Consider the following 23,160-nt stretch of genomic DNA (forward strand, 5'->3'; position numbering starts at 1 on the left):
AGACCCCGACCATACTAATGCTCTTTACCCCAGTTACCTTAATCTGTCCTGTTGCTTTTTTACCTGCACACACTATGTAGCTGCAAGGTAAAGCAAGGGGAGGAGAGAATAGTAAGCCTAGATACTATACTGACACAGCAAGCAGATATATCAGTGGAGTGTTGTGTTAGTACATTCTGCAAAGAAGAGAGCAGCCCACACAAAGCTTAGCTTCAATAATGGAGGCACACTGCGAGAATTCCTAAGTGAACAAACAGCCTGTCTGGCCTATCTGACCACAGATAAAAGAGAGTGATACCATTAATATAAAATACACTTACCTATCATTATTATTATTATCAGTTATTTGTAGAGCGCCAACAGATTCCCACATATGAAGAGATGAGAGACTGACACAGAACCCCCCCCCCCTCCACACACACACAACACATCTGATGTGGTTATGCACACATATTAAAGTGAATGTAAACTTGCGCATAGTCGCTCAAGTCAATAGTATAGAATTTAAAAAATGAATGAGACTTCCATTCATCAAATGTGTAGTATATACTTATCATCTGAGATATTTACCTTGTAATGCTATAAGGATAAGCGCAGTTCCTCTGCCTGCCATATTCATCAATTGACAGATGACGAATCCAAAAACCCAAAGGCCAATCATAGTCTCAATGGTGCATTACTGACTGTAACTAAAGAGGAACAGGAATTTGGAATTATTATTTCAGAGTATTTAACATTTGGTACATAATGCAGCAGTGTAGCAAAAATAGGGTTAATATGCCACTTTAAAGATCACTCTCATCCTCCTTATCCTCCTAGACCTCTCAGCAGCTTTCAACACTGTCGACCACAACACCCTCTGCACCCGCCTACACGATGCCAGCATTCGCAGCACAGCCCTGGAATGGATCACATCCTTCCTCACGGGCTGGACCAAGAAGGTCAGACTCCCGCCCTTCCACACCAGTCAACTGCGGTGTACCGCAAGGCTCTTCACTGAGCCCCACCCTCTTTAACATCTACATGGCCCCTCTCGCCGCCATCGTCCGACGCCACAACCTCAACATCATCTCCTAAGCCGACGACACCCAGTTAATCATCTCACTCACCCGAGATCCCACCACCGCCAAAAAGAACATCCACGAAGGCCTGACCACAATCGCCGCCTGGATGAATGACAACCGGCTCAAACTGAACACAGACAAAACCGAAGTCCTCCTCCTCAGACCCAATAAATCCACAAGGGATGACTCCTAATGGCCCACAGCACTCGGTCACCCTCCAACCCCAACCGACCACGCACAAAATCTAGGCTTCATCCTGGACTCCTCACTCTCCATTGACCGACAAATCAATGCCATCACCTCAACATGCTTCCACATTCTACACCTGCTACGAAAAATCTTCAAGTGGATCGCTACCGAAACCATAAAAACAGTCACCCACGACCTCGTCAGAAGCCGGTTGGACTAAGGCAATGCACTCTACGCAGGCTCCACCATCAAACTCCAAAAGAGACTCCAACGTATCCAGAACGCTTCAGCCAGACTCATCCTCGACATCCCTCTCCAATGCCACATCACCGAACACCTAAGTAACCTTCACTGGCTCCCCATTAACAAGAGAATAACCTTCAAGCGCCTTACCCACGCGTTAAAGGCCCTTCACAACATCAGACCCGAATACATCAACCACCGCATAAATTTCTACACCCCGGCCAGACAACTCCGATCGGCAGACCAAGCACTCGCAGTCATCCCCCGCATCAGCAAATCCACAGCAGGCGGAAGATCCTTCTCCCACATGGCAGCAAAGACATGGAACACCCTCCCACTGCACCTCAGACAATCCACCTCCCATACAAAGTTCAGAAAGGACCTCAAAACCTGGCTCTTTGACTGAACGCTCATGTCCTCCACCCTCCCCCTTTCCACTTTCCTTTAGAGCCTTGAGACCCTCACAGGTGATTAGTTTGCGCTCTATAAGTACCCAATAGATAGATAGATAGATAGATAGATAGATAGATAGATAGATAGATAGATAGATAGATAGATAGACTAGTTAGGCCTCATCTCGAATCTTGTGTTCAGTTCTTGAGACCATATCGCCAGAAGGATATAAATAAACTAGAAACTGTCTGCCCAAAGGAGGGCTACTAAAATGGTACATGATCTATATAAGGCATACAAAGAAAGACTCTATGAGCTAAATATGTAGAGTTTAGAGGAAAGAAGGGAAAAAGTTAAAGTGATGGTAAATTTGCCCCAACAGTTTCACATACTTACTGTTAACAGTATGAAGCATCACTGTTTATGTTGCGCAAATAGGGTAGAGGGTTGCTCATGCGCATTTTAAATTACAGGCAGAGTTCCAAGCACGGGAGCGTGCAGTAATTGGTTTACATGGGATGCATGGTGAGGCTACGATTAGCTACAACAGCTGCCAGTCAAGTAAGCCTAAACGAAAATTGTAGCGAGAGGCTGAATTAGATGAGGTAATGTAGTGTGAATAAAACGCTGATAAAATTAAAGTACAGTTGATTTTTGTGCTAAATAAGCATATCGATATGCTAGTTAGTTGAAGACCTTTCATAATATGTGAAACTGTTGGGCAAATTCACCATCACTTTAACTTGATAGAAACCTTCAAATATATGAAGGGACTTAATAAAGTGGAAGCTGAAAGCATTTTCCACAAAAAAGAAATACCAAAACAAGGGGTCACAATCTTAAAGTGATGATGGTAAACTACCATAACTGACTGGTGCCAAAAGCTTTCTTTATTAGTGTATAATCAAACCACATTAACATTTAAGACCAAAATATATATATAACAGCAATTTAAAATATGGGGAGGCGAAAAGTGAATTTAAAATCCTCCACTAAATCCAAAATGTAGAGAAAATAACTCATTGTGTAAACCATTTACAAATCTAGACAAGTCAGAAGACTTGCTTTTAAAAGTAAAAGCAAGTCTTCTGACTTGTCTAGATTTGTAAAGGGTTTACACAATGAGTTATTTTCTCTACATATATATATATTTATTTATTTATATATTAAATGTAATAATTTTCCTGGTGTCAATCAGTGTCGTTCCACCTCACCCTCCATGGATCTTTCAAGCACTTTGGTGAGAGCTGCTTAATTTGCTTCCTTTCTCTTTGTGACTAGGAAAAGAATGTGCCAAACACTACTTTTATCTGTCAGCCGTTGTTGTATCCAAAATTAAACCTATGCTAGTAAGTAGTGCCATACTTTGCTGACTGTGCAAACAAGGTTATCTGATAGCAATGTTGACATGAAGATGTCAACATCTAAAATAGCGACCTAAAAATGTTGTGGTACTAGAAAAATGTAGATATGCTGACACTGCCATAGCACAGCCAGGAAACAAGCACACTCCTGATCTACCGCCACTGGTCACAATCACTCCACCCACCAGTGCCCCAGGTGACCCTTTTCCCAGGAGTAGATCTTTATTAGGCATAGTTAAAGGTACACTGAACCCAAATGTTTTCTTTCATGATTCAGATAGAGCATGATATTTTAAGCAACTTTCTAATTTACTCCTATTATCAATTTTTTTTCATTCTCTTGGTATCTTTATTTGAAATGCAAGAATGTAAGTTTAGATGCCGGCCCATTTTTGGTGAAAAACCTGGGTTGTCCTTGCTGATTGATTGATTAATTCATCCACCAATAAAAAAATGCTGTCCAGAGTACTGAACCAAACAAAAAGCTTAGATGCCTTCTTTTTCAAATAAAGATAGCAAGAGAACGAAGAAAAAGTGATAATAGGAGTAAATTAGAAAGTTGCTTAAAATTGCATGCTCTATCTGAATCACGGAAGAAAAAAAATTGGGTTCAGTGTCCCTTTAAAATAGGTGCAGCGGAATATGTTTTATTTCACAGAAATATTTGTAGATTGCCCATGAACCCCAATTTAGAGACTGTGAGCTCAGTATTGTATAGGCTCTCCAGGTAGGGCCATAACTATACTAAATTGAAAAGACTGGCGTTATAAACACAGCCTGATGCACTTTGGGACACTCCTAGATGTTTAGGTTGCTGTTTTTATGTAAAAGTTCTGACCTCACACCTCAATTTGACTTTTTTGCAAGCTTTTTTAAGTTAAAGAGTTGGTCTCAAGAGAGTAATGTAAGGAATGAGTAAATTATTTATACTCTTCCAGAATTTACTTGGTGGGGTAGATTCACTAAAATAATGTTCTATACTCAGTTATTATATTCATACATAGAACCCATTCTCTAAACAGATATGCATTTAAACTTTAATGAATTGGGTTTAGAGGAATTGGTGAGACTGGAGAGAAAGGTTATTAGTGAATATATACCAGTAAGTATGTTTGTTCTCAGTAGATGAACTAAGGTGCCTATCCAATTTTCATGGCGTTTTGTAAAACCCAATCACTGCTGTTCACACCTTTCCACTTTTTAGTGAATAAGGCCTTTATAGTAACGTACAAACTGGAAAGGTTGGACATGGTTGTTAAGGAATTTACTCCAGTGACTTCGAATGACTGTGTAGAAAGAAAATAAAAATAAATCTCTATAAACAGTTCTCAGATCTCGTTGTATCATCAATTCCTATGTTGCTCTCTCGCCTTTATATAAACAAGCCGCCTGCTTAGTAAGACATTTAGAACTGGAGAATTGGGAGAAGCCTATAGAGAATCTAAACCCATTGAACTCCTACTACTTATTTGCTCCCAGAGTGACACACAGGAGGCGGGGGAACTGTCAGCATCTACAGCAGGAGCTGCTCTGACGTCACGAGCTCCGGGGCGGTGCTGCGGCCACAGGCTTCTAACAAAGGACCTAGGGACACCGAGACAAGAGGTAACCGGGAGAGGGAGGGCTTTAGGGCTAGCGGTAGTGGTTTGAAGAGCGAGGCAGAACAGTCCCTGCAGAGTACGAGGTCCAGGTGGTAGTGAGATTATGTGAATGCTGTTACCGGGAATGAGCGATCTACAGCCTCATATGACCCGGGTACACCGGGAGGCTGTGCACAGGCATTGTCACTGTTACCGAGAGTCTTAAACACACAGTATAGGTGAAAATCATGCTGGTTCCAATTAAATAAATGTGTTTATGCACGCGAGTACCTTCTATATATAAAGTATCCCGTTATATTATTTATTGTACATGTATTAACATTTGTATATCTATCTATCTATCTATCTATCTATCTATCTATCTATCTATCTATCTATCTATCTATCTATCATCTATCTATCTTTATCTTAGCCGGCCCTGCGTTTATTTTGTATTAAAAATCATACTGACATATTCAGTTATGAACATACACCCTGATCATACTCAATAAATAATATTTGTTATTTAACAATAAAAACCTTATATACAGGATGTGTTTGTGGGTTGAAACAATATCACAGTGAGTCAGTGACTGGTTGGTGTATCTATATATAAACATACACATTTTTTTTTCTATTTCCAAAATTGTTCTGTTGTTCCTGGGGAGTGACTTGAGTATAATGTACTGTGTGTTTCACATACACTGTTTTTTAATTTGTACATAAACAATGTTCCTTCTTGTATTAGCATTCAAATATTTATGTCATTCATAAACACATCTACAGTTGTATTTGTAGAACACAATATATTATATTTGACACTCAGGGCATGAACATAAAACGTCATTCATGCTTATTACAAAAAAACACTTTTGAATCATCATATCTACGTCATATTTACATAATGTGTCAGCTGTTAGGTATAGTGTTGTCAGTTACATTTAATGAGATTGGGAGAATTGTAATTTATCATGAAATGCAGGCTAATTTTATTTCTTCAATAAGGTCTTTAATACTATATTTACTCTTTTCCAGGGATATCATTTTATCATCCCTCTTTTTTTTTTAAAATAGAAAATTAAAAGAGTTAAAATTTATATATGCCAATACAAATAATTATTCATTTTAAATCTATATTAAATGCTCCAGGATTTTGGACCAACATTATTTTGGTTAAGTGTTCAATACTTTCTTGTTTTTCTATTTTTTTAGTTTTGCAATGTTCAAATGAATACATTAACACATTTTTTTATGCACAAACAATTTGTAATTATATGTGCTGCCTGTTGGTATTAACTAAGCATGAGTAAGAGTCATTCTCTGTGAAATTAGCAGAAGAACCATGTTTGGTGGAGATGTGTCATCATCTGTTGCCTTTGTTCTCTGAAGTAATCCAGAGCCCTTTTGTTTTCCTATAGCAGGGTGGGCCTACAGAGTTGTTTCTGGGCCTAGAATCTCAGGGTAATCAGCCTCTCAGTGTCCCTGCACATTCAGACCTTGGTCTGCTTTGTTGTATTCAGAGTGACTGCTGAGTATTTGACATCCTCAACCAATGCCTGACAGATTGCAGCAGTAGCCTGTAAACAAGGTCATGTGGTTAGCCACGTGGAGATTGGGCTGAGCTTTTATGAGGTTAGGCCTTACGCATATGAGAAGGGAGGGTTGTGTAAGAGAGGGACACTGTGTTTGTTGAATGAAGGAAACAAATGAGCACAGTGCTGTTGCTGTAAAAAACAGAGATATATAGAGAGACCAAGGTTATAAACACATACATAAGGCAAAATGGATAATGTGCAGATTTATCTCGTTATCTGAACAGCGTTTCTACCTTTCTTTAAAAATGAGGAAAATTAATTACATGTAGCCTTTTCTATACATTTAAAAAAAATCACAACTAAAGTAATGCAAAGTATAAACAAATAAAACATATAAGTATGCTACATGACTCATATTTGTGTTATAAAAGATGTAAAGACAAAAGCCTTTGCTCCCATATTAGGATGTTTATGAACACAATTGGGGTGAAAACCAGGGACACCCTGGAATTCTCAAAACTGATTATTAAAAGTTATCTTATTTAAAGTTATTGTAGCCCAGTATTTAAAAATACTTTTTAAAACATGGACACTTTAAAGTGAAAGTCAACCATAGCGTTTTTGAAACGCTAGGGTTGACTGTTGAAACAAATAGCCGTGCAGTAAATCCGGTTTTTGCCGTGGGCTGATGTAGCAGCTAAGAACGGCGAACGTTTGAAAACGAATAAAGGCACTTTCTGCATGATGTATCTTATACTTCATCATGAATGAAAGTGCCCTTTATTTGTTTCAACAGTCAACCCTAGCGTTTCAAAAACTCTATGGTTGATTTTCACTTTAAGTCATTAAACTTTACAATGACGCTTCTTTTTTAAAATACTTACTATTTTGTTACTGTAAACAGAGTGCCAATCCTCCGCCTGTATCTCCTTCTGTATTTAGCATATCAATGACAAATCCGGCTTCCTCCAATCGTTGCATGCCCCACAAGTTGGACACCAAAGGGGGCACGCAAAAAAGTATTTTAAAAAAGAAGCATCGTAAAATTTTATCACTCAAAGTATCCATGTTTTTAAGAGCATTTTTAAATACTGGGCTTTAACCCTTTAAGGACCAAGGCCATTTTTCAATTTCTTTCCCCGAAGGACCAGGGCTATTTTTACATTTCTGCGGTGTTTGTGTTTAGCTGTAATTTTCCTCTTACTCATTTACTGTACACACACATATTATATACCGTTTTTATCGCCACTAAATGGACTTTCTAAAGATACCATTATTTTCATCATATCTTATAATTTACTATTAAAAATATTATAAAATATGAGGAAAAAATGGAAAAAAACACACTTTTTCTAACTTTGACCCTCAAAATCTGTTACACATCTACAACCACCAAAAAACACCCATGCTAAATAGTTTCTAAATTTTGTCCTGAGTTTAGAAATACCCAATGTTTACATGTTCTTTGCTTTTTTTGTAAGTTATAGGGCAATAAATACAAGTAGCACTTTGCTATTTCAAAACCACTTTTTTTCAAAATGAGCGCTAGTTACATTGGAACCCTGATATCTGTCAGGAATACCTGAATATCCCTTGACATGTATATATTTTTTTTAGAAGACATCCCAAAGTATTGATCTAGGCCCATTTTGGTATATTTCATGACACTATTTCACCGCCAAATGCGATCAAATAAAAAAAATTGTTCACTTTTTCACAAAATTTAGGTTTCTCACAGAAATGCTTCTCTGGGATCCCCTTTGTTCAGAAATAGCAGACTTATATGGCTTTGGCGTTGCTTTTTGGTAATTAGAAGGCTGCTAAATGCCACTGCGCACCACACGTGTTTTATGCCCAGCAGTGAAGGGGTTAATTAGGGAGCATGCAGGGAGCTTGTAGAGTTAATTTTAGCTTTAGTGTAGTGTAGTAGACAACCCAAAGTATTGATCTAGGCCCATTTTGGTATATTTAATGCCACCATTTCACCGCCAAATACGATCAAATTTAAAAAAAAACCCATAATTTTTTCCGCAATTTTAGGTTTCTCACTGAAATTATTTACAAACAGCTTCTGCAATTATGGCCACAAATGGTTGTAAATACTTCTCTGGGATCCCCTTTGTTCAGAAATAGCAGACATAAATGGCTTTGGCGATGCTTTTTGGTAATTAGAAGGCCGCTAAATGCCGCTGCACATCACACGTGTATTATGTCTAGCAGTGAAGGGGTTAATTAGGGATCTTGTAGGGAGCTTGCAGGGTTAATTTTAGCTTTAGTGTAGAGATCAGCCTCCCACCTAACACATCAGACCCCCTGATCCCTCCCAAACAGCTCACCCCACAATTGTCCCCGCCATCTTAAGTACTGGCAGAAAGTCTGCCAGTACTAAAATAAAAGGTATCTTTTATTATTTTTTTAGCATAGTTATATATGCTGCTGTGTAGGATCCCCCTTAGCCCCAAACCTCCCTGATTCCCCCCCCCCCAAACAGCTCTCTAACCCTCCCCCTCTACATTATTGGGAGCCATCTTGGGTACTGGCAGCTGTCTGCCAGTACCCAGTTTACAAAAATTAATTTTTTTTTATTTCCCCCCCACACTTTTCTGTAGTGTAACTTCCCCCCCCAGATTAAACCCCCACCCCCTCCCAGATCACTTCGATTATTTGTATTAACGTTTTTATTCCCTCTCTCTCCCTCTAAATTTAAACAAACTCTGTTCCATAGTGTAATGGTTCCCACCCGCTCCCTCCCCGTGCACGCGCCCGCCCGCCTCCCCCTTGTGATCGCGCCCACGATCCCGCCCACCTCTGCACTCAGCAATCCATCGATGGCCGCCCACCCGCCTCCCACGTCGGCTCCCACCCACCAACGATTGCGGCCATCGATGTCCGGTGCAGAGAGGGCCACAGAGTGGCTCTCTCTGCATCGGATGGGGAAAAATGTTATTGCAGTGATGCCTCAATATCGAGGCATCACTGCAATAACCGGAAAGCGGCTGGAAGCGATCAGGATCGCTTCCAGCCGCTTTCAACCCCAACGTCGTACAGGGTACGTCGCTGGTCTTTAAAGACCAGTTTGTGCAAGACGTACCCTGTATGACGTATGTCCTTAAGGGGTTAAATCATTCAACTTTACAATCACTTTAAGATTATATTGTGTTTTTAGAGACTAATGATTATATTTAACTAACATATCATTATTATGTCACTTAAGGGAACTTAATACTCAAAATGTTTGTTTCCTATTTGCTCCATCTAAAAGAGAAAGTTTTATTCTATAAACTACGTACAACACTTCTCCTAAATTCCAAGTAAAATATTGTCATTTAGAGCATTTATTTGCAGAAAGTGATAACTGGTCAAAATAACAAAACAAATGCAGTGTTTGATACATCATTCACAATGATAAATCTGCCCCTGATCCCAGCCTTGCTGAAGCACCCTCAGATAATCACAATCCTCCACCAAATTTCACAGTGGGTGCGAGACACTGTGGCTTGTAGGCCCCTCCAGGGCTTTGTCTAACCATTAGACGACCAGGTGTTGGGCAAAGCTGAAAATTATACTTATCAGAAAAGATGTTCTAGAATCGTGCAGATTTAGCATTGTAAAGGGCGCATGAATCAAGCCACGTACAAGGTTATCCAGGAAGAAAACTTGCTTCCTCTGCTCTGACAATGTTCAAAAATGAATATGAACCTGTTTTCTTTGCATTATTCGAGGTCTGAAAACACTGAGAACCAGATAACAAGTAGAGTGCAAAATATCGCTTTCGCTAAAGCGATATTTCCGCTTCACTTTGTAATACCAGTGCACACGAATGAGCGCTGGCATTACAAGTTAGGTGCAATGGGAACGCAACCTCGCGTTCACATTGCACGGAAGCTTAGCGCTCATGAGAGCGCGCTTCCTTAGGTTCCAATGGGAGCCTCGTTCTCATGGCGTGAGACATAGCATAAGAACCTAGCGCAGCAAAGGGGGTAAGTTGTACAGTGATGGGCAGCAAAATGTAAAAATATATGTATATGATTATATACTTATATATTTATGTGTTAATATGTGTATATACACATGTTAACACATAAATATATATGTATATAAGCATATACATATATACAGTGGGTATTGAAAAGAATCACCTACTTTGAAAATAACATCCAAGTGAAAGATATAACACCAACATATCAGGCAAAAATAAAGACAATTCAAAAACAGAAGCATTGAATTGCAAAAAGGATCACCCCCTTGTGTCAGTATTTTGTTGAACCACCTTTTGCTTTAATTACAGCCTTTAGTCTGTTGGGAAATGTCTCTACTAACTTTGCACATCTAGACAGTGCAATATTTCCCCACTCTTCTTTGCAGAACTGCTCCAGTTCCGTTTCATTTGATGGTGACCGTTTGATGGTGCCCGGGGTGGTTAAAGTCTGGGCTCTGACTAGGCCATGCAAGGGCATTCACCTTTTTCTCCTTCAACCACTTTGTGGTAATTTATACTGTGTGCTTTGGGTCATTGTCATGTTGGAAGGTAAACCTTCTTCCCACTGACAACTTCCTAGCAGAGGGCAGCAGATTTTACTCAAGAATTTGACAATATTTTGCCCCATCCATTATTTCTTCTACCCTGACAAGTGCTCCAGTGCCTGCTGCAGAGAAACACCCCCATAACAGGTTATTACCACCTCCATGCTTTACTGTAGGTATGGTGTTATTTGGATGGTGAACTCTATTGCATTTCCTTCAGACATATCGTTTGGTGTTGATGCCAAATAATTACATTTTAGTCTCATCTGACCATAACACCTTTTTCCATGTGGCCTCAGAATCTCATAGGTGTGTTATGGCAAAGCTCAGTCATGACTGCATGTGGCCTTTCTTGAGAAGTGGCTTTTTTCTTGCAACCCTCCCATACAAGCCACATTTGTGGATAATTTGTGATATTGTCACATGCACACAATGACCACTCTTTGTCATAAATTCCTGCAACTGCTTCAGAGTTGCTGTGGGCCTCTTGGTAGCCTCTCTGACCAGTTTCCTCCTGGCTCTTTCATCCAGTTTGGAGCGACATACTGATCCAGAAGGTGTCTATGTTGTACCAAATACCTTCCACTTCTTAATAATATACTTCACTGTGCTTCTAGGCATTGATAAAGCCTTTGCTATTTTCTTGTATCCATCTCCTGACTTGTGCCTGTCCATGACATTATCCCAGAGATCTTTTGACAGTGCCTTGCCATCCATAGTTGATTGTTTGCTTCAGTTGCACTACCAGGGACTGATGCTGAGCTAATATATATGCCCACAGCTGATCACAGTTAAAGGTCAAATGGCTTTGTGTGTGCCATTGAGAAGGTGATTAGCTACACCTGATTGAGTTTACAAGTAATTTTAGGAGGGGGTGATCCTTTTTCCAACTCAGTAATTCTGTTTTTGAACTGTCTTTATTTTTGCCTGACATGTTGGTGTTATATCTTTTACTTGGATGTTATAAGTTGCACTGAGTAATTACAACTGGATAAAAAAAAACTGTGTCTTTATTTTAGGCTGCAAAGCAACAAAATGTGATTATTTTCAAGGGGGTGATTCTTTTCAATACTAACTATATTTACAGGGAACACACAGTTCCCCATAGACCGCAATGTAAAGGCACTTTTCAGTGCCGTTTTTTTTTTCTAACACCACCACTTTTAACCCCTAAAAACTAAAATACTCTTACATTTGGGGCAAATTGGGGGACATTTAGATCTCCAGTTCATTTTCTGAGCGCTAATGTAAAGGCTAGTTATTTATTGCGTGCCAGTAAACGGGCTAATTTGCCCATTTATGGACGCGCGATAAATTAGTGCCCACTTGTAATCTGGCCCTGAATCTGTTTTGTTATTTTGACCAGTTTTCATTTTCTAGAAATAAATACTCTAAATGACAATATTTTTATTTGGAATTTGGGAGAAATGTTGTCAGTAGTTTATAGAATAAACACATACCTATAAATAGTAAAACCTGAGAAACTGATAATTTTGCAGTGGTCTTTTCATTTTTTCCAAAATAGCTTTTTGCTTTGGGTGGCGCTCAGCTCATGACTGAAATTCCCCTTTATATATACTGGTAAATCCTAGAGTTTCAAAAATGTTATGATTTACCATCACTTAAATTTTGTCGGGTAGGAATACTGAATTGAATATAATATTTTTTTTGGATCCTGTAAGGATGGCAGTGCACTTGTGTTTTAAGGAGGAGACATTTCACATCCCCATAAAGGTCATAAGTTCAATATATATATATATATATATATATATATATATATATATATATATACACAGGGAGTGCAGAATTATTAGGCGAATGAGTATTTTGACCACATCATCCTCTTTATGCATGTTGTCTTACACCAAGCTGTATAGGCTCGAAAGCCTACTACCAATTAAGCATATTAGGTGATGTGCATCTCTGTAATGAGAAGGGGTGTGGTCTAATGACATCAACACCCTATATCAGGTGTGCATAATTATTAGGCAACTTCCTTTCCTTTGGCAAAATGGGTCAAAAGAAGGACTTGACAGGCTCAGAAAAGTCAAAAATAGTGAGATATCTTGCAGAGGGATGCAGCACTCTTAAAATTGCAAAGCTTCTGAAACGTGATCATCGAACAATCAAGCGTTTCATTCAAAATAGTCAACAGGGTCGCAAGAAGCGTGTGGAAAAACCAAGGCGCAAAATAACTGCCCATGAACTGAGAAAAGTCAAGCGTGCAGCTGCCAAGATGCCACTTGCCACCAGTTTGGCCATATTTCAGAGCTGGAACATCACTGGAGTGCCCATGAACTGAGAAAAGTCAAGCGTGCAGCTGCCAAGATGCCACTTGCCACCAGTTTGGCCATATTTCAGAGCTGGAACATCACTGGAGTGCCCAAAAGCACAGGGTGTGCAATACTCAGAGACATGGCCAAGGTAAGAAAGGCTGAAAGACGACCACCACTGAACAAGACACACAAGCTGAAACGTCAAGACTGGGCCAAGAAATATCTCAAGACTGATTTTTCTAAGGTTTTATGGACTGATGAAATGAGAGTGAGTCTTGATGGGCCAGATGGATGGGCCCGTGGCTGGATTGGTAAAGGGCAGAGAGCTCCAGTCTGACTCAGACGCCAGCAAGGTGGAGGTGGAGTACTGGTTTGGGCTGGTATCATCAAAGATGAGCTTGTGGGGCCTTTTCGGGTTAAGGATGGAGTCAAGCTCAACTCCCAGTCCTACTGCCAGTTTCTGGAAGACACCTTCTTCAAGCAGTGGTACAGGAAGAAGTCTGCATCCTTCAAGAAAAACATGATTTTCATGCAGGACAATGCTCCATCACACGCGTCCAAGTACTCCACAGCGTGGCTGGCAAGAAAGGGTATAAAAGAAGAAAATCTAATGACATGGCCTCCTTGTTCACCTGATCTGAACCCCATTGAGAACCTGTGGTCCATCATCAAATGTGAGATTTACAAGGAGGGAAAACAGTACACCTCTCTGAACAGTGTCTGGGAGGCTGTGGTTGCTGCTGCACGCAATGTTGATGGTGAACAGATCAAAACACTGACAGAATCCATGGATGGCAGGCGTTTGAGTGTCCTTGCAAAGAAAGGTGGCTATATATGTTAATTTTTTGTTTTTGTTTTGTTTTTGAATGTCAGAAATGTATATTTGTGAATGTTGAGATGTTATATTGGTTTCACTGGTAAAAATAAATAATTGAAATGGGTATATATTTGTTTTTTGTTAAGTTGCCTAATAATTATGCACAGTAATAGTCACCTGCACACACAGATATCCCCCTAAAATAGCTATAACTAAAAACAAACTAAAAACTACTTCCAAAACTATTCAGCTTTGATATTAATGAGTTTTTTGGGTTCATTGAGAACATGGTTGTTGTTCAATAATAAAATTAATCCTCAAAAATACAACTTGCCTAATAATTCTGCACTCCCTGTATATATATATAAAATTTAATATGTGCATCTTCTTTTGCAGTTTATGGGTTAATATGCTCATGTGGGCTGTTGTACATAGGTGAGATTACTCAAAGGGTCAAATACCAGATATATGGGCATAATCTACCATTCGAAATAACAATATGTTAAATTTACCTGCCCCCGTCAAAGTTCTGTGAAACTGGATAACATGCAAGCCAGTCCTGATACTTAAAGGGACACTGAACCCAAACTTTTTCTTTCGTGATTCAAATAGAGCATGCAATTTTAAGCAACTTTCTAATTTACTCCCATTATCAATTTTTCTTCGTTCTTTTGCTATCTTTATTTGAAAAAGAAGGCATCTAAGCTTTTTTTTTTTTTTTTTTTTTTGGTTCAGAACTATGGACAGCACTTTTTATTGGTGGATGAATTTATCCAACAATCAGCAAGGACAACCCAGATTGTTCACCAAAAATGGACCGGCATCTAAACTTACATTCTTGCATTTAAAATAAAGATACCAAGAGAATGAAGAACATTTGATAATAGGAGTAAATTAGAAAGTTGCTTAAAATGTCATGCTCTGAATCACAAAAGAAAAAAATTGGGTTGAGTGCCCCTTTAACACTTTCAGGACCAGGAATTTTAGAGAAAACCATTACCAAAGTACCAGAGAATTTGTAGCATTTTTGCTATGAATACATTTAAACAGAAATAGAGTCTTGTTTCTTTTTTATTTACCTATCAAAACTATATATTTTTCTTCAGTAAACAACCCAAGGTATTAATCTAGGCCGATTTTGGTATATTTTATGCCACTGTTTTTCCGCCAAATGCGATTATATTGAAAAAATTGTAACATTTTTCACAAATTTTAGGATTCTTACTGAAATTATATACCGGTACATACCGCTTATGCAGTCATAACATAAATGATTGTAAAAGATTCTCTTGGATCCCCTTTGTTCAGAAATAGCAGGCAAGCATAGCTTTACCATTACTTTTTGGTAATTATAAGGCCGCTAATTGCATCTGTGCACCACACTTCTTTTATTTCCGGCAGTGAAAAGGTTAATCAGGTAGCTTCTAAGATTAATTTTAGCTGTAGAGGAGAGATTATTCTCCAACCTGACACCTCACAGCCCCTGATCCCTCCTAAACAGCTCTCTTTCCTCCCTCACCCCCCCCTAGTCACCACCATCTTAGGTTCTAGCAAACAATAGCTGTTTGACCCCTCTCAAACAGCTATTTTCCCTCCCCCACCTCACAATTGTCACCACCATCTTAAGTACTGGCAAAAAGTCTGCCAGTACTATAATATCTGGCTTTTTTTTTTATATATATTTATTTTTATATTTATTCTGCAGTGTTGGATCCCCCTTTAGCCCCTAACCTCCCTGACCCCCCAAAACAGCTCTCTAACCCTCCCCCCTCTACCTATATGCCACCATCTTTGGGTGCTGGCAGCTGTCTGCCAGTACCCAGTTTGTTCAAAATCTGGCCTTTTTTATTATAAATACCCCATTTTTCTGTAGTGTAGCTGCCACCCTCAATACTCCCTCCCAGATCCCTTTCCAACACTGATTATGCCTTATTCCCACCTCCCTCTTCCTCCTTACCAGAGACTGTCAGTATATGATTTAATATCGCACGCTCGCCCCCCCGCACGCTCCCGCACACTCTGGCACAGGATCTGGAACTCCCTCCAGCGATGGGCCGCCCACCTGCCTCCCTGCTATGGCTCCCACCCACCAACGATCTGCACCATTTCTGGCCAATGCAGAGAGGGCCACAGATCTGTGGGTAAAAAAGGTTATTGCAGTGATGCCTCAATATCGAGGCATCACTGCAATACCTTGAAAGTGGCTGGAAACGATCACGATCGCTTCCACCGCTTGAAACCCCAGAGGACGTGCCAGGCACGTCCTTGGTCATTAACTGACACTTTTTGTAGGACGTGCCTGGCACGTCCTTGGTCGTTAAAGGGATACTAACCCCTCATTTTTTCTTTCATGATTCAGATAGAGCATGCAATTTTAAGCAACTTTCTAATTTACTCCTAATATCAATTTTTCTTTGTTCTCATGTTATCTTGATTTGAAAAAGCAGTAATAAAAGGTTAGGAGCCGGCCCATTTTTTAGTTTAGCACCTTGGTAGAGCTGCTGATTGGTTTGCTACATTTAGCCACAAATCAGCAAGTGTTACCCATGTGCTGAACAAAAAATGGTCTGGCTCTAAAGCTTACAGTACTGCTTTTTCAAATCAAGATAGCATGAGAACAAAGAAAAATTGATAATAGGAGTAAATTAGAAATGTGCTTAAAATCTCATGCTCTATCTGAATCATGAAATAAAAAAAGTTGGGTTTAGTATCCCTTTAAGGGGTTAATATGTATATCATTTTTAAAATTCATGATCTATGATGCATTGTCAGCAGTACACATCAAACTCTGTATTTATTAAATATAATCCTTCCATTCCATTTTTTTACTCTGAGAGAACCACAGATGTTTAGAAAAGAGCCAAACAACACAGGAAATAGAGCAGTATCTGTTATTTGTTTTTCCTTCCAAGATCTGTTAGAGACTCTTAACTACATATTATTATTATTATCATTTATTTGTATAGCGCCGCTAAATTCCGTAGGGCTGGGTACAATGATAGGGGTATACAATAACAACATTTTTGATAAAAATACAAAACATAAAACTAAAGAAATCTGGTACAGGAGGAAGAGGGCTCTGCTCCGGAGAGCTCACAGTCTACAGGTTTAGGGTGCAGAGACATAAGATTGGGGTAGCTTGTTACATCGGTTGTATTTGCAGTAGTGAGTCAGGCAGTTCATGTATTAGTTTGGTTCGGATGAGATATGGAGTAGATATGGTAAGCCTCTCTGAATAGGTGGGTTTTCAAGGAGCGTCTGAAGATATACAAGGTTGGAGACAGTCTTATGGAGTAGGGTAGAGAGTTCCAGAGGACAGGAGCAGCACGTGTGAAGTCTTGGAGGTGGGAGTGGGATGTAGAGATAACAGGAGTGTAGAGACGTTGGTTAGAGGTTGATCGAAGAGGACGGGATGGGGAATATTTCACGATAAGAGAGGAAATATAGTTGGGAGTTAGACTGTTTAGTGCTTTGTAAGTTAGGGATAATACTTTAAACTGTATTCTGGAGTGTATGGGGAGCCAGTGTAGAGACTGGCAGAGCGGAGTCGCTGATGTAGATCGGCGACTTAGGTGGATGAGTCTAGCTGAAGCATTCATAATAGATTGGAGGGAGGAGAGGCGGTGTTTTAGAAGGCCAAATGAATGAATAAGTATTTTTGTTGTTTTTTTGAGTAAGGAAGGGACGAATTCTTGAAATGTTGTGTAGGTGTGAATGGCAGGATTTGGTAAGCGCTTGTATATGTGGGTTGAATGTGAGCTTTGAGTCTAGTGTGACCCCAAGGCAGCGAACCTGGGGTGAGGTGTTGAGAATAGAGTCTCCAACCATCAGAGAAATGTCAGGTGTCGGATGTCTCGAAGAGGGGGGGGGATAAGAAGCAGCTCAGTTTTGGACAGATTGAGTTGGAGATAGTATGAAGACATCCAAGAGAAAATTGCAGAGAGGCAGTTGGAAATCTAGTTGAGTAAAGAGGGAGAGATATCAGGAGAGGAAAGATAGATTTGGGTATCATCAGCATATAATATATTTCATTTTAGAACAATGGCTCAGAAATACTATTAAAGGGAAAATGGTGCCCGACCACAAATTAATTGAGTAATTAGGAAGATTATTACAGCACTATAATCAATTTCATCATCCAGCCAAAAACATAATTACTGTAAGCACAGATTGTGCAGTTATTTGGTTTTGCAAGGCTTTCCCTATCTGCAGGAAGTTTAGTATCTGCCTGTTGTGTGCAGGATGATTCATTGCTTTAAATGGGATTTAAAAGCACAGTTCCTGTTGGCTGTTACCGTACATGTCTTTGATGTTTTGCAGAGTGAATCATAGCATGGAAAATATTGTTGTAACAGGTAAGGAAGCCTCATCTGTTTTACTTATAATGTTAATCTGTGCCTGCAGACTAAAGCCTCAGTTAAAAGGACATGTTAGTCAGAATTGAATGTCACAATTTAGTACTTTGAATTTACTCAATGAGAGCATACTGAAGTATGTCCACTAGTGTTTTCAACAGTGTTTGTACATATAGGGGCCTATTTATCAAGCTCTGTATGGAGCTCAATGCCCCTTGTTTCCCTCGCCGGTCTAAAGACCGCTGCTCCATAACTTGTCCGCCTGCTCTGAGGGCGCGGACAGATATCAACCCGATCGAATACGATCGGGTTTATTGACACCCCCTGCTAGCGGCTGATTGGCCGTGAATCTGCAGGGGGTGGCATTGCACCAGCAGTTCACAAGAACTGCTGGTGCAATGATAAATGCAGACAGCATACGCAGCATACGATGTGCAGCGGACATGATACGCTACATCATATCATGTCCGCTCGCACTATAATAAATATACCCCAAAGTGCTCAAGAGTTTTGAGTCTAACTAACTCAGTATAAAAAACTAATAGAAAGGAAGATGTGGGTTGACCACAATATTGAACTTGGATGGTATTGTCACTGTGTTTTTCCTGTGATCACAATCCCAAAATGCTTCTGCTTTTAATTCCCTATACATTTTTAATCACTACACACAGTAAACAGCATTAAACCATTATCTTTATTGTTAATCCCCCAATTTTGTAATCCAAAAACCAGATGTGCAGGATCAAGGACAAACACAATGAGGATATTCAGAGGTTTACTTATTATGTCACAAGTTGAGTGGCCTGTATGTTACTTGATTCATTTTTATAGTGTTAATTAGTGCTAGTTAGGGACATATGTGCAGTTTACCTGTTGTGTTACAGGTGTGTGTTCTTTTAAGGGATTTGAACAGGGACATTATGGGTAGAGTCAGCATATATGTTTGTGTTTTTCTATTAGTGTGAAATTGTGTATCAGTATTATCTTTTAATTGACTGAGCAGATAGAGCTTGTTTCTGCTTGGTGACATTGCATCTTTATGTCACCCAGTATGCTGATGGGTAATTTAAATGTGTTTTGACCATGCACACAATATTACATTTCCAAACTTTTTGGGGTAATCACAGAAAAATTTAAAAATGTTCTCCAGGGTTTGTTAAGTCCTTTTAACTGTAGAATCCGAAATGTGAAAATTAACATTTGGTAAATGTTATGTGTTGAGAATCTGGATTGTGATCAGTTAAACAAGAGTGGCACATGTTACGTATAGGGCGGCCATTTTCCACTGAACCAATAATGCAAAATGTGCTGCCAATAAACAAAGAAAACGGCTGATTGTTGAAAAATGTTGCATCTGTAGCCTTTAACCTGCTGATAATTATTAACTGATACGTTGTAATCAACCCCCAAGTCTGAGCAAAGGAAACTAAGAGAAAAGTAAAATCTTTATAACATGTCAATTTTTTTTTTTTGCTCTATTATATGCTCTGTCTGAATCATGATCATTTCATTTTGACTTCCATGTATCTTTTTTTAAACAAATCTAACTGTGAAGTTTTAGCTGTTTGCATGTTGAGGGAATTTACTTTTTGACTGAGATATTTCACTATACTAGAAGCCTGGGGCATGTCATTTGAAACAACTTTCTAATTTACTTTTATCATAAAATTTGCTTTGCTCTCTTACTTGAAAGCTAAACCTAGGTAGGCTCATATTCTAATTTCTAAGCCCTTGAAGGCCGCCTCTTATCTGAATGCATTTGACAGTTTTTCACAGCTAGTTTATGTGTTTCATATAAATAACAGTGTGCTCACGCATGTGGAGTTATTCAAGAGTCAGCACTAATTGCCTGAGATGCAAGTCAGTCAAAAGATCTGAGATAATGAGGCAGTCTGCAGAAGCTTAGATACAAGGTAATTACAGAGGTAAAAAGTATATAGCAGTGTTGGTTATGCAAAACTGGGGAATGTTAAATAAAGGGATTATCTATCTTTTTAAACAATAACATTTTTGGTGTTTACTATCCCTTTAACATAAAGTAGTCACGTGTATTTATTTACATATAGTAAAGCAGGAAGTAATAACATTAGTAAGTTGAAGAAATGTGATCCGGTAGCCCAAGCACTCATTTAACCTATGTTTCCTGCTTTGATGCACGTTCTGCGTTGATGTACGTTGACCTGACTTGTAAATCCGTCCCTCTAAATGACACCACACTGAAACAGCTGTCCCATTTCCAAACTCTGGTTGCTTTCACTCACCAACAAAATAATTGCACAATTCTTAAAATTTTTGGCACCAGCAGTTTTACCTTAAAGGGCATTTAATTAAAAATAAAATAAAATGCTTAAAGTTACATTACACTCTAAATACATTCTAGAGAGAATTGAAATGTAAAGTTTGAAATAGTTTAAAGTTATTTTGTATACTGTACATATTTTCATAGCAAAGCAACAATGAAGTACAAAATATTGTGCTCCAATCGTGTTAACGCTTCATAAAGGTTGTATATTTGCACTCCACTCGTAATCTAGGCCTGTGTTAAAAGCACACTGGCATAAAACAGCCATAAAGGGATAGGAAAGTCAAAATTAACCCCTTAATGACCGACGACGTGCAGGGTACCCTGTACGTCATCATTCTGAAAAGCGGTGGAAGCGATCCTTCTCACTTCCAGCCGCTTTCCCGTTATTGCAGGGATGCCTCGATATCGATGCCTCAACATATAAACATTGGGTATTTCTAAACTCAGGACACAATTTAGAAACTATTTAACATGGGTGTTTTTTGGTGGTTGTAGGTGTGTAACAGATTTTGGGGGTCAACATTAGAAAAAGTGTGTTTTGTGTCCAAACGGACAGAAAATGGATAAGTGCTGTGGTCATTTGGGGGTTAACCCCTTAATGACCGGACCATTTTTCAATTTTCTTACCCTTAATGACAATGGCTATTTTTACATTTCTGCAGTGTTTGTGTTTAGCTGTAATTTTCCTCTTACTCATTTACTGTACCCACACATATTATATACTGTTTTTCTCGCCATTAAATGGACTGTCTAAAGATACCATTATTTTCATCATATCTTATAATTTATTATAAAAAAAATATAAAATATGAGGAAAAAATTGAAAACAAAACACACTTTTTCTAACTTTTACCCCCAAAATCTGTTACATATCTACAACCACCAAAATACACCCATTCTAAATAGTTTCTAAATTTTGTCCCGAGTTTAGAAATACCCAATGTTTACATGTTCTTTGCTTTTTTTGCAAGTTATAGGGCCATAAATACAAGTAGCACTTTGCTATTTCCAAACCACTTTTTTTCAAAATTAGCGCTAGTTATATTGGAACACTGATATCTTTCAGGAATCCCTGAATATCCCTTGACATGTATATATTTATATTTAGAAGACATCCCAAAGCATTTATCTAGGCCCATTTTGGTATATTTCATGCCACCATTTCACCGCCAAATGCGATCAAATAAAAAAAATTGTTGACTTTTTCACAATTTTTTTCACAAACTTTAGGTTTCTCGCTGAATTTATTTACAAACAACTTGTGCAATTATGGCATAAATGGTTGTAAATACTTCTCTGGGATCCCCTTTGTTCAAAAATAGCAGACCTATATGGATTTGGCGTTGCTTTTTGGGAATTAGAAGGCCGCTAAATGCTGCTGCACACCACACGTGTATTATGCCCAGCAGTGAAGGGGTTAATTAGGGAGCTTGTAGGGAGCTTTTAGGTTTAATTTTAGCTTTAGTGTAGTGTAGTAGACAACCCAAATTATTGATCTAGGCCCATTTTGGTATATTTCATGCCACCATTTAACCGCCAAATACGATCAAATTAAAAAAAAAACAAATTTTTCACAATTTTAGGTTTCTCACTGAAATTATTTATAAACAGTTTGTGCAATTATGGCACAAATGGTTGTAAATGCTTCTCTGGGATCCCCTTTGTTCAGAAATAGCAGACATATATGGCTTTGGTGTTGCTTTTTGGTAATAATAAAGCCGTTAAATACTGCTGCGCACCACACTTGTAATATGCACAGCAGTTAAGGGGTTAATTAGGTAGCTTGTGGGGTTAATTTTGAGCTTTAGTGTAGAGATCAGCCTCCCACCTGACACATCCCACCCCCTGATCCCCCCCCCCCCTGACCCCCCTCAAACAGCTCCCTCCCCACCTCACAATTGTCACCGCCATCTTAAGTACTGGCAGAAAGTCTGCCAGCACTGAAATAAAAATATTTTTTTTTATTTTTTGTCATACAGTCTGCAGTGATGGATCCCCCCTTACCCCACAACCTCCCTGATCCCCCCCATACATCTTTCTAACCCTCCCCCTCTATCTATTTGCCGCCATCTTGGGTACTGGCAGCTGTCTGCCAGTACCCAATTTGCTCCCCAAAATAGTTTTTTTACTTTTTTAATATAAAATATTTGTTTTCTGTAGTGTAGATGGCCCCCCTAAATAATCTACATCCCTCCCCCTCCCAGATCCCTTACTAAAAAACAGAGATGCCCCTGCATTTACATCGATCTTTTTTTTTTTCAAGTTGCCGGTATATTTTGCTAAATATTGCATTTATGTCTGCCTTTTTCTAGCTTAACCCTTTGAGTGCTAAGACCTTTCCCACCTGGGTGCTAAGCTGTTTTAAGGGTTTTTTATTTTTTATATTATTATTTTTTTTCTTTTTTTTTTTCAGATCCCCAAGACTTACACTGTTGGAAAGGTTAGGCGATTACCATTCCAACGGTGGGTCTCCGGGGGTCTGTAGCTGATTAGATGCCTGAGATACAGGCTTCTA

The 23,160-nt window shown here is 39.0% G+C and overlaps 1 protein-coding gene across 2 annotated transcripts in view; it reads left to right on the top strand.

The window, feature by feature from the left end:
• Positions 1-4,715: 4,715 nt before the first annotated feature.
• MOSPD1 (motile sperm domain containing 1) overlaps positions 4,716-23,160 on the top strand; it is a 106,710-nt gene continuing 88,265 nt past the window's right edge. The window contains exons 1-2 of one of the 2 annotated variants that reach the window (XM_053699270.1): positions 4,802-4,858; positions 18,306-18,340. The gene's annotated coding sequence lies outside the window, so the exon portion shown is untranslated. Of the gene's footprint in view, positions 4,859-18,305; positions 18,341-23,160 lie in introns of both variants that reach the window. The other variant, XM_053699269.1, reaches the window with a different exon arrangement.

The sequence above is a fragment of the Bombina bombina genome, chromosome 1 (genome assembly GCF_027579735.1).
Source record: "Bombina bombina isolate aBomBom1 chromosome 1, aBomBom1.pri, whole genome shotgun sequence".
Taxonomy (NCBI): Eukaryota; Metazoa; Chordata; class Amphibia; order Anura; family Bombinatoridae; genus Bombina; species Bombina bombina.